At 42.3% G+C, this 16257-nt stretch overlaps 1 pseudogene; it reads right to left on the bottom strand.

Moving 5' to 3' along the window:
* Positions 1–208: 208 nt before the first annotated feature.
* LOC101106261 (elongation factor 1-alpha 1-like) lies at positions 209–13836 on the bottom strand (annotated as a pseudogene).
* Positions 13837–16257: the final 2421 nt, after the last annotated feature.

The raw sequence follows: 16257 nt of genomic DNA, 5'->3' as shown, positions 1-16257 counted from the left end.
TGGATGCCATGATCTTAGTTTTCTGAAGGTTGAGTTTTGTTTTGTTTTGTTTTCTCATTAAACTGCTTTTAATGGGTCTCAAATTCTGTGACAGATTTTTGGTCAAGTTGTTTTCATTTAAAAGTACTGATTTTAAAAACTAATAACTTGAACTGCCACACACAAAACGTATGGTCCACAAAATTACTCTCCTTTCCTTCTGTAGGTTTTACAATGCATTGTTATTAACCAGTCTTTTGCTATTAAACTTAAATGGCCAACTGAGACAAACAGTTCTGAGTCCGTTCTTCAGCCATGGATTAAGACTTGGGGTGGCAGGTATTGGGGATAACATTAATCTAGCCTTCTGAGCATTCTGGGCAGACTTGGTGACCTCACCAGCTCCAGCTGCCTTCTCGCCCACTGCTTTGCTGACAACCACAGTGACCGTCTGTCTCATGTCACGCACAGCAAAACAGCCCAGGGGAGGAAGTCAGAGAAGCTCTCGACACACATGGGCTTGCCAGGAACCATATCAATGATGGTAGCATCACTAGATTTCAAGGATTTAGGGCCATCTTCCAGCTTTTTCCAGAACAATGATCAAGCTTCCCCTTCAGCTCAGCAAATTTGCAAGCAATGTGAGCTGTGTGACAGTCCAGCACAGATGCATATCCTGCACTGGATGGTTCAAAATAATCAGCTGAGCTGTGAAGCCAGCGGCTTCCATTGGTGGGTCATTTTTGCTGTCACCAGCCATGTTGCCATGACGAACATCTTTGACAGACACGTTCTTGACATGGAAGCCCACATTGTCCCCAGGAAGCGCTTCACTCCATGCTTCATGGTGCATTTCTGAAGACTTCACTTCAGTTGTTACATTGACTGGAGCAAAGGGGACCATCATGCCAGGTTTGAGAACATCAGTCTCCATGTGACCCACAGGGACAGTACCAATACCACCAACTTTATAGACATCCTGGAGGCGCAAACGCAAGGGTCTATCAGTTGGGTGAGTTGGTGGCAGGATGCATTCCAGAGCTTCAAGCAGGGTGGTCCATGGGCACCCTGGACGGTGCCATCCTTACGGGTGACTTTCCATCCCTTGAACCATGATGGCCTGTTAGCGCTTGGCTCCAGCATGTTGTCACCATTCCAGGCAGAAACTGACACAAAAGCTACTGTGTTGGGGCTGCGGCCAATTTTCTTAATGTAGGCGCTGACTTCCTTAACAATTTCCTCGTGTCTCTTCTGGATGTAGGGTGGCTCCGTGGAATCCATTTTAACTCCAACAATTAGTTGTTTCACACCCAGAGTGCAAGCCAGAAGGGCGTGCTCACGGGTCTGCCAACTCTAGGAGATGCCAGCTTCAAATTCACCAGCTCCAGCAGCAACAGTAGGACAGCACAGTCAGCCTGGGAAGTGCCTGTAATCACGTTTTTGATGAAGTCTCTGTGTCCAGGGGCGTAAATGATGGTAACACAGCACTTGCTGGTCTCAGAATTCCACAGGGAGAGAGAGCAATGGTGATACCATGCACGGTCAGCTTTCAGTTTGTCCAAGACCCAGGCGTACTTGAAGGAGCCCTTCCATCCTGGAAGCCTGTTTTTCAAACTTTTCCACTGTTCTCTGTTGATCCCACCACGTTTGTAGACCAGCTGGCCAGTCGTGGTAGACCTCCCTGAATCTACGTGCCCAATGACAATAATGTTGATGTGGGTTTTTTCCTTTCTTGATTTTGCTTAGGTTTAAGGTCCTGAAAGATGATGCTGTGAAAGTGCTGCACTCAATATGCCAGCAAATTGGACAACTCAGTAGTGGCCACAGGACTGGAAAAGGTCAGTTTTCATTCCAATCCCAAAGAAAGAAAATGCCAAAGAATGCTCAAACTACTGCACAGTTGCACTCATCTCACATGCTAGTAAAGTAATGCTCAAAATTCTCCAAGCTAGGCTTCAGCAATTCGTGAACTGTGAACTTCCAGATGTTCAAGCTGGTTTTAGAAAAGGCAGAGGAACCAGAGATCAAATTGCCAACATCCGCTGGATCATGGAAAAAGCAAGAGAGTTCCTGAGAAACATCTATTTCTCTTTTACTGACTATGCCAAAGCCTTTGACTGTGTGGATCACAAGAAACTGTGGAAAATTCTGAGAGAGATGGGAATACAGACCACCTGACCTGCCTCTTGAGAAATCTGTATGCAGGTCAGGAAGCAACAGTTAGAACTGGACATGGAACAACAGACTGGTTCTAAATAGGAAAAGGAGTATATCAAGGCTGTATGTTGTCACCTTGCTTATTTAACTTCTATGCAGAGTACATCATGAGAAACGCTGGACTGGAAGAAACACAAGCTGGAATCAAGATTGCCCGGAGAAATATCAATAACCTCAGATATGCTGATGACACCACCCTTCTGGCAGAAAGTGAAGAGGAACTAAAAGCCTCTTGATGAAAGTGAAAGAGGAGAGTGAAAAAGTTGGCTTAAAGCTCAAAATTCAGAAAATGAAGATCATGGCATCTGGTCCCATCACTTCATGGGAAATAGATGGGGAAACAGTGGAAACAGTTTCAGACTTTATTTTGGGGGGCTCCAAAATCACTGCAGATGGTGACTGTAGCCATGAAATTAAAAGACACTTACTCCTTGGAAGGAAAGCTATGATCAACCTAGACAGCATATTCAAAAGCAGAGACAGTACTTTGCCGACTAAGGTCCATCTAGTCAAGGCTATGGTTTTTCCTGTGGTCATGTATGGATGTGACAGTTGGGCTGTGAAGAAAGCTGAGCACCAAAGGATTGATGCTTTTGAACTATGGTATTGGAGAAGACTCTTGAGAGTCCCTTGGACTGCAAGGAGATCCAACCTGTCCATTCTAAACGAGATCAGCCCTGGGATTTCTTTGGAAGGAATGATGCTAAAGCTGAAACTCCAGTACTTTGGCCACCTCATGAGAAGAGTTGACTCATTGGAAAAGACTCTGATGCTGGGAGGGATTGGGGGCAGGAGGAGAAGGGGACGACCGAGGATGAGATGGCTGGATGACCTCACTGACTTGATGCACATGAGTTTTGGTGAACTCCAGGAGTTGGTGATGGACAGGGCGGCCTGGCGTGCTGCAATTCATGGGGTCGCAAAGAGTCGGACATGACTGAGCGACTGAAGTGAACTGAACTGAACTGAACTGAAGGGTGGTTTTCACAACACATGTGTCCTGGCAGCAAACCCGTTGTGATAAAGCAAAAGTTGAGTTTTAAGTCAGTTTTTTCACTCCTCTTTCACCTTTATCAAGAAGCTCTTTAGTTCCGCTTCACTTTCTGCCCTAATGGTGATGTCATCTGCTTATCTGTGAGTAATTTACAATTAATTGGAAGGCAAAGGCTGGGATTATGAATACTGAAATTTAAAAAGGAGTGTCACTTCTAGTCCTATCTACAAAAATCTAGAGGAACTTTATCAAAATATTTCATAGTAGTTCTGAAAAGTAACCAAAAAGTTTCTGTTTACAGCATACTTCTATGCCAGGCACTGTTTTAAATCTCACTGGAAAATTTAGTAGGTACCTGTATTGCTTTCATATCATAGATGATGATACTGAGGGACCAGTAGATTTATTGTTTACTAGCTGCAATGCTTTTCAATATCAGTGGAGCTAGAGATTGAATTTTTATCGTCTGACTTCAGAGGCATCATTTGGACCACTACCCTATACTCAAAATGACAACTATGTCATGCCTTTTATAGGCTAATGAAAACCTAAAGATGTCCAAATTTGTAGTTATATAACTTTTATAGTATAGGTTATATTCTATAAACATATTCATTATTTTTTTTTGTGGCTATCAACCTCAGATTCATTAGTGTATAAGTTAGGTTGATACAGAGGTCCTGTTCTAGTTTCCTGAGCCATACAGCAAATGGATAAACAGATAAAGACATAGTAATACATATATACAATGGAATATGTGTATTTTTACTCATCCATAAAAAGGAATGAATTTGAGCAAGTCTAAAGAGATGGATGAACCTAGACACTGTTATACAGGATAAAATAAGTCAGAAATAGAAAAAAGAAATATTGTATACTAATGTATATATATGGAATCTAGAAAGATGGTATTGATGAATATATTTGCAGGGCAGCAATGGAGAAACAGACATAGACATGGGGGAGGGGGGAGGAGAGGGTGAGATGTATGGAGAGAGTAACATGGAAACTTACATTACCATATGCAAAATAGATAGGCAACGGGAATTTGCTGTATGACTCAGAGGACTCAAACAGGGGCTCTGTATCAACCTAGAGGGGTGGGATGGGGAGGAGATGGGAGGGAGGTTCAAGAGGGAGGGGATGTATGTATCCCTATGGCTGATTCATGTTGAGGTTTGACAGAAAACAACAAAATTCTGTAAAGCAATTATCCTTCAATTAAAAAAATGAAAAAAATTGTCATGTTAACTCACATTCTGACATGAAATACCTCATCTATTCTTCATTACTTCTCAGAAACTATAGATAAGGATTTATAAGTCATATCAAACATATCAATAAATAACACCAAGTAAGTTCGTACTGTGTCAGCACTATTACCAATACCTGACGTGTATTACATCATTCATTGTCACCAGAACCTCATGAAGTAAATATTAGATTTGTCTTAGTATTTGGAGATAAATCGCTTGTGGTTTCTGGGATTCTTGGAAACTTTAGAGTCTCTTTTATTTTGTTACTGACATGATTATTGGAACTTTATCCCATTTAAATTGCAAAAGAAACCCATGATTTGAATAGTTTATTATCAGGTTTTATACAATGTATATAAAACATGGACACATGGAGAAGTGCAGTATCCACTTTAAAATTTCAACTTCCTTGAATATCAATCTTCTCTTTCTGACATTAATTATACAACTTACAATATAACTATAACCACTCTTATAAATAGCTAGCACAATGTGAACTGAATTGCATTACCCCAATTCATATCATTTAATAGCATTACAACATACTTGAGCAACAGCCATTTCTTTCCTGTTATCCTCTTACTTTTAATATAAATTTAAAAGTTAATTTTCTTTCAACAATTATTTTATCACACAGAAATCATCATATTCTAGGCTTTGTTTTTCTCTTCAGTCTTAATAGTTGACATCACTCCACTATTTCTATTATTAAATATATTAATATTAGTAAGAGAACTGTCTTATCTAATACCCACTCTAAGTCTGATATTTTCAAGAGATGAGGTGGGATAACCAAGTTATCCTGAGGCTGACGGGATGAAAATGCTCAACGTTCCTTATTTCAGTCATTCAAATGTATTTGTCCCCTGCGGGAAGCAGACATGCCTTCTTCAACCTCGTGACATTGCTGCACATTTAATCTGTACAACAGTCTTGTATGCTAAGGATTAGCCTCTCAACAGATTGAATGAGAAAACAGATATCTTGAAAATTAAGTAGCTTGCATAAGCCATGTAAATCTGTGTGTAGAAATCCAGGATTTAAACCCACCTTTGCCTATTTTAGAACCTGTACTTTACTGATGTTCTGCTCATCCCTGCCCTGCTGAGCTGCTGTTTGTCGCTGACTTCTGCCTTTCTCTCTTAAGACCTCCCTTTGTCTCTCTCTCTTTCTCTCTCTCTCCCCTATTCTAAACAAGAGAAGCAAAGTAAGGTACACAAGAGGAAACAAAGTCTTCTCTGGAAGGGAAATTTCTGAAGGCTAAGTGTGACTTAAGTTCAATAGCAGAAAGTTTCATTATTGTCAAGTATGAAGGGCCTATAAGAGTTCATTTTATAAATGGGAAAAAATGAGACAAAACAGAGGAAGATTTTCCCTCAAATTCACACACCTAGTAAATGATAGAATTGAGCAGAGGACCTAGGTCTTCTGAGTCTTGTATTGGCACTGCTGCTGCTGCTGCTGCTGCTAAGTCGCTTCAGCCGTGTCTGACTCTGTGCGACCCCACAGACGGCAGCCCACCAGGCTCCGCTGTCCCTGGGATTCTCCAGGCAAGAACACTGGAGTGGGTTGCCATTTCCTTCTCCAAGGCAGGAAAGTGAAAAGTGAAAGTGAAGTCGTTCAGTCACACTATTGTTTGCCAAATTATGGGGATACTGGATGAGGCAGTTCTCAAGATGATTTTAGCTGTTACATGGCAGCAACATTAGATAGGAGTAATAGCAGAGTGAGAAAGTTATTCCCATTTCAATTCCTTACAATCTTTCTATGAAAAATCCTCAGTTTAATGCTAGTATGTCTTTTAACCTTCACTTAAACATTCCTTAACCCTTGCTTTCTGGTGTGAAAGAAAATACAGTAATCCTTACCCCTTGAAAACTGCTGCGGTCCTTTATTAGAGGACTTGACACATGAATGGAAATTGGTCTTGGTCCTCAGATACTGGTAGGACATAAAAATGTTGTTCACAATGTCTAAGATTGCATACCAAGTGCCATTAACCTGGGTGTTATGGTCACAATTTCTGGAATAGTTCATCTGTGAGTGAAACAACTAAATTCAGTTGACAGTAACCTATTTTAAGTCTTCAGATCCCATGAGCATTTTTCACTGGCATCATGATGGTTGTGCTGAAATATTTCATCTCTGGTTATTCCTGCTGATATTAAGTACTAATCAAGGCTGTGTTTTCCCCTTCTCTCCCTGGCATTCTATATTACTTTTGTTGGACCATCAGAGAAGGGACAGGGTGGTGGTTTGGAAGTGATTTACATATCCCACCAACTTCTTCACATTAAATTATTTCCAATCAGAAGGATCCCTTCTGACCTTTATGAACATTCTTATTACAAGCATGTAAAACGTTGATCACAATTAAAAATTCAGCAGAAGTCACAATAGTGCATGACTCTTTCTAAAGGTCCCCACACAAGACTTCCCTGGTGGCTCAAACAGTAGAGCATCTGTCTATAATGTTGGAGACCCGGGTTTGATCCCTGCATCAGGAAGATTCCCTGGAGAAGGAAATGGCAACCCACTCCAGTACTCTTGCCTGGAAAATCCCATGGATGGAGGAGAGTGGTGGGCTATAGTCCATGGGGTCGCGAAGAGTTGGACAGGACTGAGCGACTTCACTTTATGCACAAGAAGGGCTTCCTGGATAGCTCAGTTGGTAAAGAATCTGCCTGCAATGGGGGAGACCCTGGTTCAATTCCTGGGTTGGGAAGACCCGCTGGAGAAGGGATAGGCTACCCACTCCAGTATTCTTGGGCTTCCCTTGTGGATCAGCTGATGAAGAATCTACCTGCAATGCGGGAGACCTGGGTTCAATCTCTGGATTGGGAAGATTCCCTGAAGAAGGGAAAGGCTACCCACTCCAGTATTCTGGCCTGGAGAATTCCATGGACTGTACAGTCCATGGGATCACAAAGAGTTGGACACGAGTTGGACACTTTCCCTTTCACGCACAAGATGGCTTCAGGTTCTCTTCCCTGCTGTGACTCTTATCTCAAATCCACCAGCTAAATTTTAGTTCCCCCCTCGGTGGCTCAGTGGTAAAGAACCTTCCTGGCAATGCAGGAGACGCAGAAGACACCTGTGTTAGGAAGATCCCCTGAAGGAGGAAATGGAAACCCACCCCAGTATTCTTACCTGGGAAATCCCATGGACAAAGGGGCAGATTGGCTAGAGTCCTGGGGATCGTAAAGAGTCAGACACAACAAGAGCAGGCCCAGCGGTGACTCGGTGTCTGTAATTAATAGAACCGCACAGTTTGAGTCCCTCCCTTTCCTAGAATTCCTCACTGTACTCAGAATAAGGTGATTAGGGCCTTTGAATCCCCCTGAGAGACAAGGAGCTCCAGCTGCACCACTGATCATTACTTTTGTAGACTATCTGAGGCCAAGGTGGACTAGAAGCAGGAGTCAAGGGCTTTGGAAGGAGGGAATGTCTCAGCACCAGTCAGTTTCGTTTCCCATTTACTTTTGATTTGGGCCAACATGGCAGTGTCTTGTGGCTCAATCATAAGTATCTCTGATGCTTTGAGTGGGGAGATCCTAGTGGCTTAGACGTATAGACTACTTGATTTACCTATATTATCTTTTCTGAATGGAACCATGGAGTTTTGCTCCTCTTGACTGACTTTGGTTCGTCCAATGCATTCAGGCTTTAAAACAATGTCCATATTCTTTCAGATCGGTTTTGATTTCATTGACACAAATAATACTTCTTAAGTTTTCACCTAGCTTAGCTATAGGACTGTGAGAATTTTCAGGATTGATAGTGATGACTGAAGAATTTGGGAGACATTTTCTATATATCTTTGGGACAGTTTCTCATTCTCTGGTTAATTACATTAAGCAGTATTATAAACCCAATGTGCTTTGAAGACTATATCAGTAGTCTGATATATATTTATAATATTTATATCCAAAACTTTAACGTTTCCACCTGGAAGTCAGGAAAGACTAGAAAATCACACAATAAAATGTATTTCCCTTTGGCTTTTAAGAATCTTAGAGGCATATTTTGAGTTTATGAATAGGGACTCTGAAGTATTTACCATCTATATACCTATGTGTTGACATTTCCGTCTTATAAGTGTGCCCTATATTTGCACTGTCCTTGATTCTAATGCTCTAATTCAAAAATTACAATTCTAAGAATAACTCTTGTTAAGCGTCAAATGCTTTAATCAGTTGTGCTTTATGAGTAAATACAGACAAATAGATGGTTCCTCACTAATTCTCAAATACATTTTAGAATTTTTATACCTTACTGAAATATGATTGGATGGCATCACCAACTGGATGGACATGAATTTGAGCAAACTCCGGGAGTTGGTGATAGACAGGGAAGCGTGATGTGCTGCAGTCCATGGGGTCGCAAAGAGTCAGACACGACTGAACTACTCAGCTGAACTGGCTGAGTAGTTACTTCAGTAATGCTAGACTCTGGTTCTTTCCTCTGTTCACAGACATCTGTGCATGTGGGACCACACACATTCACACTAAAGCTTCAAGCTTCACATTCAGGCAGGAATATTTATAGAGCTCAGCTAAACCCTCTTACCACTTCTGGACAGAAAATATTTTCCTCTGCAAGTGGATGAATTGAGTTGTTTTGCTTTTGTGAACAGCAATATACTGTTACAAAGTTTTCCCAATCCAATTGCACCAAAAATAATGTAGATTTATTTCCATAATGAGGTTCGTTTTGCCTCCAATTACCAGATGAATCTGTTTACTATAGACATCATCAGAGTTACTTTGTTGAAAAACTATCAGCATCAAAATCTTCCCTAAGTGTCTTTGGATTGGAGTATATCACCTAGAATGATGTTCCTCTCCACTTGTCCATTCCAAAGTTCTTTCGGGTCTTGATCACTATTCCTGTGGATTTTCAAACAGATTTTCTGGTCTTCCTATTTCCAAGTGGAAATGTTAAGGCTTTTAATACCAATATTGTACTTTGAACTGATATAGTCTTCAAAGCAGTATCTGGTAAACGGTTTAATTAGTAAGACCCTGAAAAGCAATGAACACAAACCTGCCTCAAAATTGCCTTACAAATCGGTTGGGGAGCTGACTGTAACAGTTAGAACTTTATTTTTTCTCACATTCGATAAATTCATGAAAGAAAATTGCTTGTGCTAAGACGAAAAGAGATAAATTCTGTATGACCTCCAAAGTCCTGTTTTCTAAAACTTCTGGAACTCATACGGCTTATCTAAACCTTTCTCTTTATGTCAGGGTGTGAGATTATGTGCTTATTAACTTTATCTCATACTCTCAAAGGAAAATAAAGAAAAATAAATAAGGCTTAATGTCTATTTGATGTTTTTATTGATTTATAGTTGACTGCAATATTGTGCTTCAGGTATAGAGCAAAGTGATTCGTTTATCTAGCTATATATTCAGTCACTATGGAAAACAGTATGGAGGTCCCTTAAAAATCTAAAAGTACAGTTACCATACAATCCAGCATACACTCCTGGTTATCCACCTGGAAAAACAAAGACCCTAATTCTCAAAGATACATGCATTCCAACATTCACAGCAGCACTATTTGCAATAGTAAAGACATGGGAAGAACGCAAATGCCCACTAGCAGATGATGTATGTCACATTTTATTAAGCTAATCATTGGCTAATGGACATTTGAGTTGTTTTCATGTTTCACTATTGTAAACAGTGCTGCTGTGAATGTTGGGGGTGCAGGCATACTTTCAAATTAGGGTATTCATTTTTCCAGATAAACAACGAGGCCTGGGAATGATGTTGAATCATACGGTAACTCTATTTTTAGATTTTTAAAGGACCTCCAAACTATTTCCCATAGTAGCTGCAGCAGTTTCCATTTCCACTAACAGTATAGGAGAGTTCCCTTTACTCCACAGGCTCTGAGCACTTATTATTTGTAGGCTTTTCATTATAGCCATTCTGACATATGGTGTTTCCAGTAGTCATTATGGATGTGAGAGGTGGACAAAAAAGAAAGCTAAGTGCCGAAGAATTGATGCTTTTGAACTGTGGTGCTGGAGAAGACTCTTGGGAGTACCTTGAACAGCAAGGAGATCCAACCAGTCCATCCTGAAGAAAATCAGTCCTGAATATTCATTGGAAGGACTGATGTTAAAGCTGAAACTCCAATACTGTGGCCACCTGATGTGAAGAGCTGACTTATTTGAAAAGATCCTTATGCTGGGAAAGATTGAAGGCAGGAGAAAAAGGGATGACAGGATGAGATGATTGGATGGCATCACCGACTTCATGGACATGAGTTTGAGTAAACTCCAGGAGTTGGTGATGGACAGGGAGGCCTGGTGTGCTGCAGTCCATAGGGTCGCGAAGAGTTGGACATGACTGAGAGACTGAACTGAACTGAACTGGACTGACCATGTGAAGAAGTGAAGTGAAGTGAAGTGAAGTCGCTCAGTCGTGTCCGACTCTTCACGACCCCCGTGGACTGTAGCCCACCAGGCTCCTCCGTCCATGGGATTCTCCAGGCAAGAGTACTGGAGTGGGGTGCCATTTCCTTCTCCAGGGGATCTTCCCGACCCAGGGATCGAACCAAGGTCTCCCACGTAGCAGGCAGACGCTTTACCCTCTGAGCCACCAGGGAAGCCCTGATCATGTGAAGTGATACCTTATTGTGGTTTTGATTTGCATTCCTCTGTTAAGTAGTGATGTTAAGCATCTTTTCATGTGTCTGTTGACCATCTAGGATTTCTTTGGAAAAATATCTGTTTAGGTCCTCTGCCCCTTTTTGACTGTATTGTTTATTTGATATCGAGTTGTATGAGCTGTTTATATATTTAAGGTATTAACTCCTGTTGGTCACATCAGTTGCAAATACTTTCTCCCATTCCATCGATGTCTTTCTGTTTGGTTAATGGTTTCCTTTGCTGTGTGAAAACTTATAAATTTGATTAGGTGCCATTTACTTGCTTTTGTTTTTATTTCTTTTGCCTGGGGAGACTAATCTAAGAAAATATTGCCATGATTTATCTCCACGATATCTTGCCTGTGTATTCTGCTAGGATTTTCATTGTGTCATGTCTGAAGTTTGACCTTTAAACCATTTTGAGCTCACTTTTGTTTCTGGAAGTACAAATGAAGTTAGGAAGTATTCTAACTTCTTTGATTTACATGCAGCTGTCCAGCTTTCCCAACATCACTTTTTGAAAAGACTGTCTTTTCTCCACTGCATAATCTTGCTAGGTAAAGTATCCTAGGTAGCAGATTTTTCCCTTTCAAGACTTTGAATATATCACGATACTCCCTTCTGGCCTACAGTTTCTGTCATTAACTGATAGCTTTATCGGGGTTCCCCTACAATTGATTTTGTTTTCCTCTTACTGTCTTTAGAATCTTCTCTTTAACTTTTGCGATTTGAATTATGATTTGTCTTGGTATGAATCTGTTTGGTTCAACATGTTTGGGATCCTCTGTGCTTCTGGTACCTGGATATCTGTTTTCTTATTTAGGTTTGGGAAGTTTTCAACCATGATTTCTTCAAATACATTTTTGAACACTTTTTTTTTTTTCTCTTCTTCCCCTATCATGTGTAGTTTTCAGATTTTATTTTATCTCTTCATTTCAGTTCAGTTCAGTCGCTCAGTCTTGTCCAACTCTTTGTGACCCCATGAATCACAGCACGCCAGGCCTCCCTGTCCATCACCAACTCCCAGAGTTCATCCAGACTCACTTCCTTGAGTCAGTGATGCCATCCAGCCATCTCATCCTCGGTTGTCCCCTTCTCCTCCTGTCCCCAATCCCTCCCAGCATCAGAGTCTTTTCCAATGAGTCAACTCTTCTCATGAGGTGGCCAAAGTACTGGAGTTTCAGCTTTAGCATCATTCCTTCCAAAGAACACCCAGGACTGATCTCCTTCAGAATGGACTGGTTGGATCTCTTTGCAGTCCAAGGGACTCTCAAAAGTCTTCTCCAACACCATAGTTCAAAAGCATCAATTCTTCAGCACTCAGCTTTCTTTATAGTCCATCTCTCACATCAATACATGACTACTCAAAAAACCATGGCTTTGACTAGACAGACCTTTGTTGGTAAAATAATATGCTAAGTTGGTCATAACTTAGAATATTTAGCTATCTAAGTTGGTCATAACTTTCTTCCAACTGTCTTTTAATTTCATGGCTGCAGTCACCATCTGCAGTGATTTTGGAGCCCCCAAAATAAAAGTCTGATACTGTTTCCACTGTTTCCTCATTTATTTCCATGAAGTGATGGGACCAGATGCCATGATCTTTGTTTTCTGAATGTTGAGCTTTAAGCCAACTTTTGCACTCTCCTCTTTCACTTTCATCAAGAGGCCTTTTAGTTCCTCTTCACTTTCTGCCATAAGGGTGGTATCATCTCCATATCTGAGATTATTGATATTTCTCCCAGCAATCTTGATTCCAGCTTGTGCTTCTTCCAGTCCAGCATTTCTCATGATATACTCTGCATAGAAGTTAAATAAGCAGAGTGACAATATACAGCCTTGACGTACTCCTTTTCCTATTTGGAATCAGTCTGTTGTTCCATGTCCAGTTCTAACTTCCTGTTGCTTCCTGACCTGCATATAGGTTTCTCAAGAGGCAGGTCATTTTATCTCTTAGATCCCCAAATTGCTATTTTTTAAAAATTGTCTCTCTGCCTGCTGTCTTGATTCAGTGATATCCATTCTTCTATCTTCCAGATCCCCTGTTCATTCTTCTCTGTCATTTGGTCCTCTAATAATTGCTTCTAGGTTGGTTTTTATCATGGCAATTAAACCAATTTTGATTGGAACATCTTTATAGTTTCTTGTTCCTTATTATAGTATTCTGCAATTCTCTTGATAATCTTTCTTAATTGAGTTGCCATTTTTACTACCTGCTTTTGAACTCAGGGTCTAGTAAACTAGTGAGCTCTTTTTCATGATTTGCTCTTTCAGGGGATTTCTCTGGTTCTTTGATTCCGAGTACTTCTCTGATTTGTCATTTTCTTAACTTTCTGTGTCACTGTAAATTTAGGAGAAATAGTTACCAACTTTGGTCTGGAAGGGGTATTGTTCTGTGGGAGTATCCTTGTGTAGACCGTGTTTGTACAATCTTTTTGGTGTGAGGGCTGGTTTTGGACCCCAGCCATGTGCTTCCTCAAGGTGAGCTGGCCCTTCTCCCCTTGTAAGTGGGTGTGGTTGGTATTGTAGTATCCATAGCTTCTGCTGATGTGGGGTGGGGTTTCCTCTCCACACCGTGGCTATTGCCACCCTGTCAGGCATGGGGTCTGCTCCCCAACGAGGGTCAGGTTTGATCATGGTCCGAGCCCTTGAGTCTGTACCCTGCTGCACAAAGGCAGTTGCTAAAGCAAGTGAGGTCTGTGTGGTCACAGAGGCCCTGGGTGCCATCGGTGTGCAGACCCTGGTTCTGCCATCCAAGGTTATGCTGTCCTCTCTGCCGTGTTCATCCCAGATCTAGCACAGGGCTATGGGGTGGAATAGGCCAGGGCTGGGGGTAGGGGTGTTGTGGCTGCAGGAGTGAGGTTGCCAGGCTGCACCAGAGATGGGGGCCTCCCCTGTGGCAGACTTTTCCCAGGACCCATCTGCCCCCAGTCTCACGCCACAGTGCCGCCTGGGGAGGGCGGGCTCTTCTGCTGGGAGAGGAGCCACTGAGCACTCCCGAGAATGCTGACCAGGTCCTTGTGCACCCCCCCCCCCGTTGCCCCCCAGGCCCTCAGGGCTGTCTCCTCCTGTCTGCATGAGTCCTCCCCCAGGGCCTGGCTGCCTGAGATTCAGCACCATCTTGCTGCATGCTTTTGCGGTGCCACCTGATCCACAGGCTGGCAAGGCCCCCCGTGTCTACACTTACCACCCATTGATCTAGCAGTGGCCACCAGGCACCCCAGTCTCTCTCTGGGCAGCTTGACTGAGTCTCTGCCCTGATCCCAGGCCCAGCTTCGCCGTGGAGTGAGCAGGGCTGGGGTGTTCACCCCTTCAGATGGCTACATTTGGAAAGATGGCAACTGACAACACAAGGCTTTCTCCACCCTGATTGTCAGCAAGTTTGCACGTGTTCCTCCTGGGGAGCAGAGTCTAGATTTCTCCAGCCTTCTTTCTATCTCATCATCTCTCACCAGGCCAGGAGGACCATCTTCTGCATGCTGGACTCCAGAAGTGGGGTGCCCAGACTGCCTTGACCTTCTCACTCCCCAAGGTGACGGTCCACTTGTAGACCTTATAGATCCATCCCTGGGGCGTAGGTCCCTACCATTGGCCTTTTTTTTCCCTGACACTACTGAGTTGTCAGGAGATTTTTATTGTATGTTTAATTGTATAAACATTCTTCTCTGTTTCCACGTGTAGATGGATTTTTGATGTGTTTGTAAGGGAAGGTGACATACATCCTCTTACTCTGCCATCTTGATCCAATTCCCTCTATTTGATTTTAAATACAATTCAAGAAGCATGATGAGGGGATGAACAAGAAAATAAAATGGTGAGCTAAAAGACCACAAACTGTAAAATATCTTTAATTCAATAGAAGGGGCACAAATCCAGCATTTTAATCAACGTGTGTGTGTGTATGTCTGTGTCAGTGTGTGTGTGTAACCCCATGGACTGTAGCCCACCAGGCTCCTGTATCCATGGGATTTTCCAGGCAAGAATACTGGAGTGGGTTGCCATTTCCTTCTCCAGGGGATCTTCCTGACCCAGGGATCGAACCCAGGTCTCCCACTTCGGAGGCAGACGCTTTAACCTCTGAGCCGCCAGGGAGGCCCTGATGAACTAGTAAGCAGCACATATTCGAAAAACGGGCTGGCTCGTTGGAAAAGCCCCTGAGGCTGGGAAAGATTGAGGGCAGGAGGAGACGGGGACGACAGAGGATGAGATGGCTGGATGGCATCACCAAATTGATGGACATGGGTTTGGGTGGATTCCGGGAGTTGGTTATGGACAGGAAGGCCTGGCATGCTCCAGTCCAGGGGGTTGCAAAGAGTCAGACACGACTGAACTGAACTGAACTAAGCAACTATTCATATGTCTAACCACAGGATAAATGACTATACAGAAAATAATCAAAGGGGAAGCCTCACAATGATGCTGTGCTTGGAAAGTCTTCTGTCTTTCACTCATTTCTTCAAATGCTTGGTTTAAATAAACATAGCAAAGCATCCAATATATGTGTGTATCTGACTAGTAAGTATAGTAGCATATGGAATATATCAATAAACGGCCATATCCCTGATACTCTTCATTCTACTGTATATGTTTAGCTGCAGCTATGCGTCCTAAAGCGTCTGCCTACAATGCAGGAGACCTGGGTTTGATCCCTGGGTCAGGAAGATCCCCTGGGGAAGGAAATGGCAACCCACTCCAGTATTCTTGCCTGGAAAATCCCATGGACCAAGGAGCCTGGTAGGCTACAGTCTATGGGGTCGCAAAGAGTTGGATAGGATTGAGAGATTTCACTTTCACTTTCATGCGTCCTAAAGCTAGAAGACAAGTTCTTGTGTGTGTGTGTTTTACTTTTCTTGAATAGGGGGAAAAAGTCAGTGTAATCTGTTAAATTCTGAGTCATTCACTTACTTTGGTTTTTTTTTTTTTTTTTTTTTCCAACATTTTATGCAAACCACACTCTTACTGGGGCTTTCCTTGTGGCTCAGCAGTAAAGAATCTGTCTACTAATGCAGGAGATGCAAGTTCAATCCCTGGTCCAGGAAAATACCCTAGAGAAGAAAATGGCAACCAACTCCAGTATTATTACCCGGGAAATCTCATAAACAGAGAAGCCTGGAAGTCTACAGTCCATAGATCACAAAGAGTCGGACA

The sequence above is a fragment of the Ovis aries genome, chromosome 5 (assembly GCF_016772045.2).
Source record: "Ovis aries strain OAR_USU_Benz2616 breed Rambouillet chromosome 5, ARS-UI_Ramb_v3.0, whole genome shotgun sequence".
In the NCBI taxonomy this organism is placed as follows: domain Eukaryota; kingdom Metazoa; phylum Chordata; class Mammalia; order Artiodactyla; family Bovidae; genus Ovis; species Ovis aries.
This window is presented reverse-complemented; position numbering and strand designations above follow the sequence as displayed.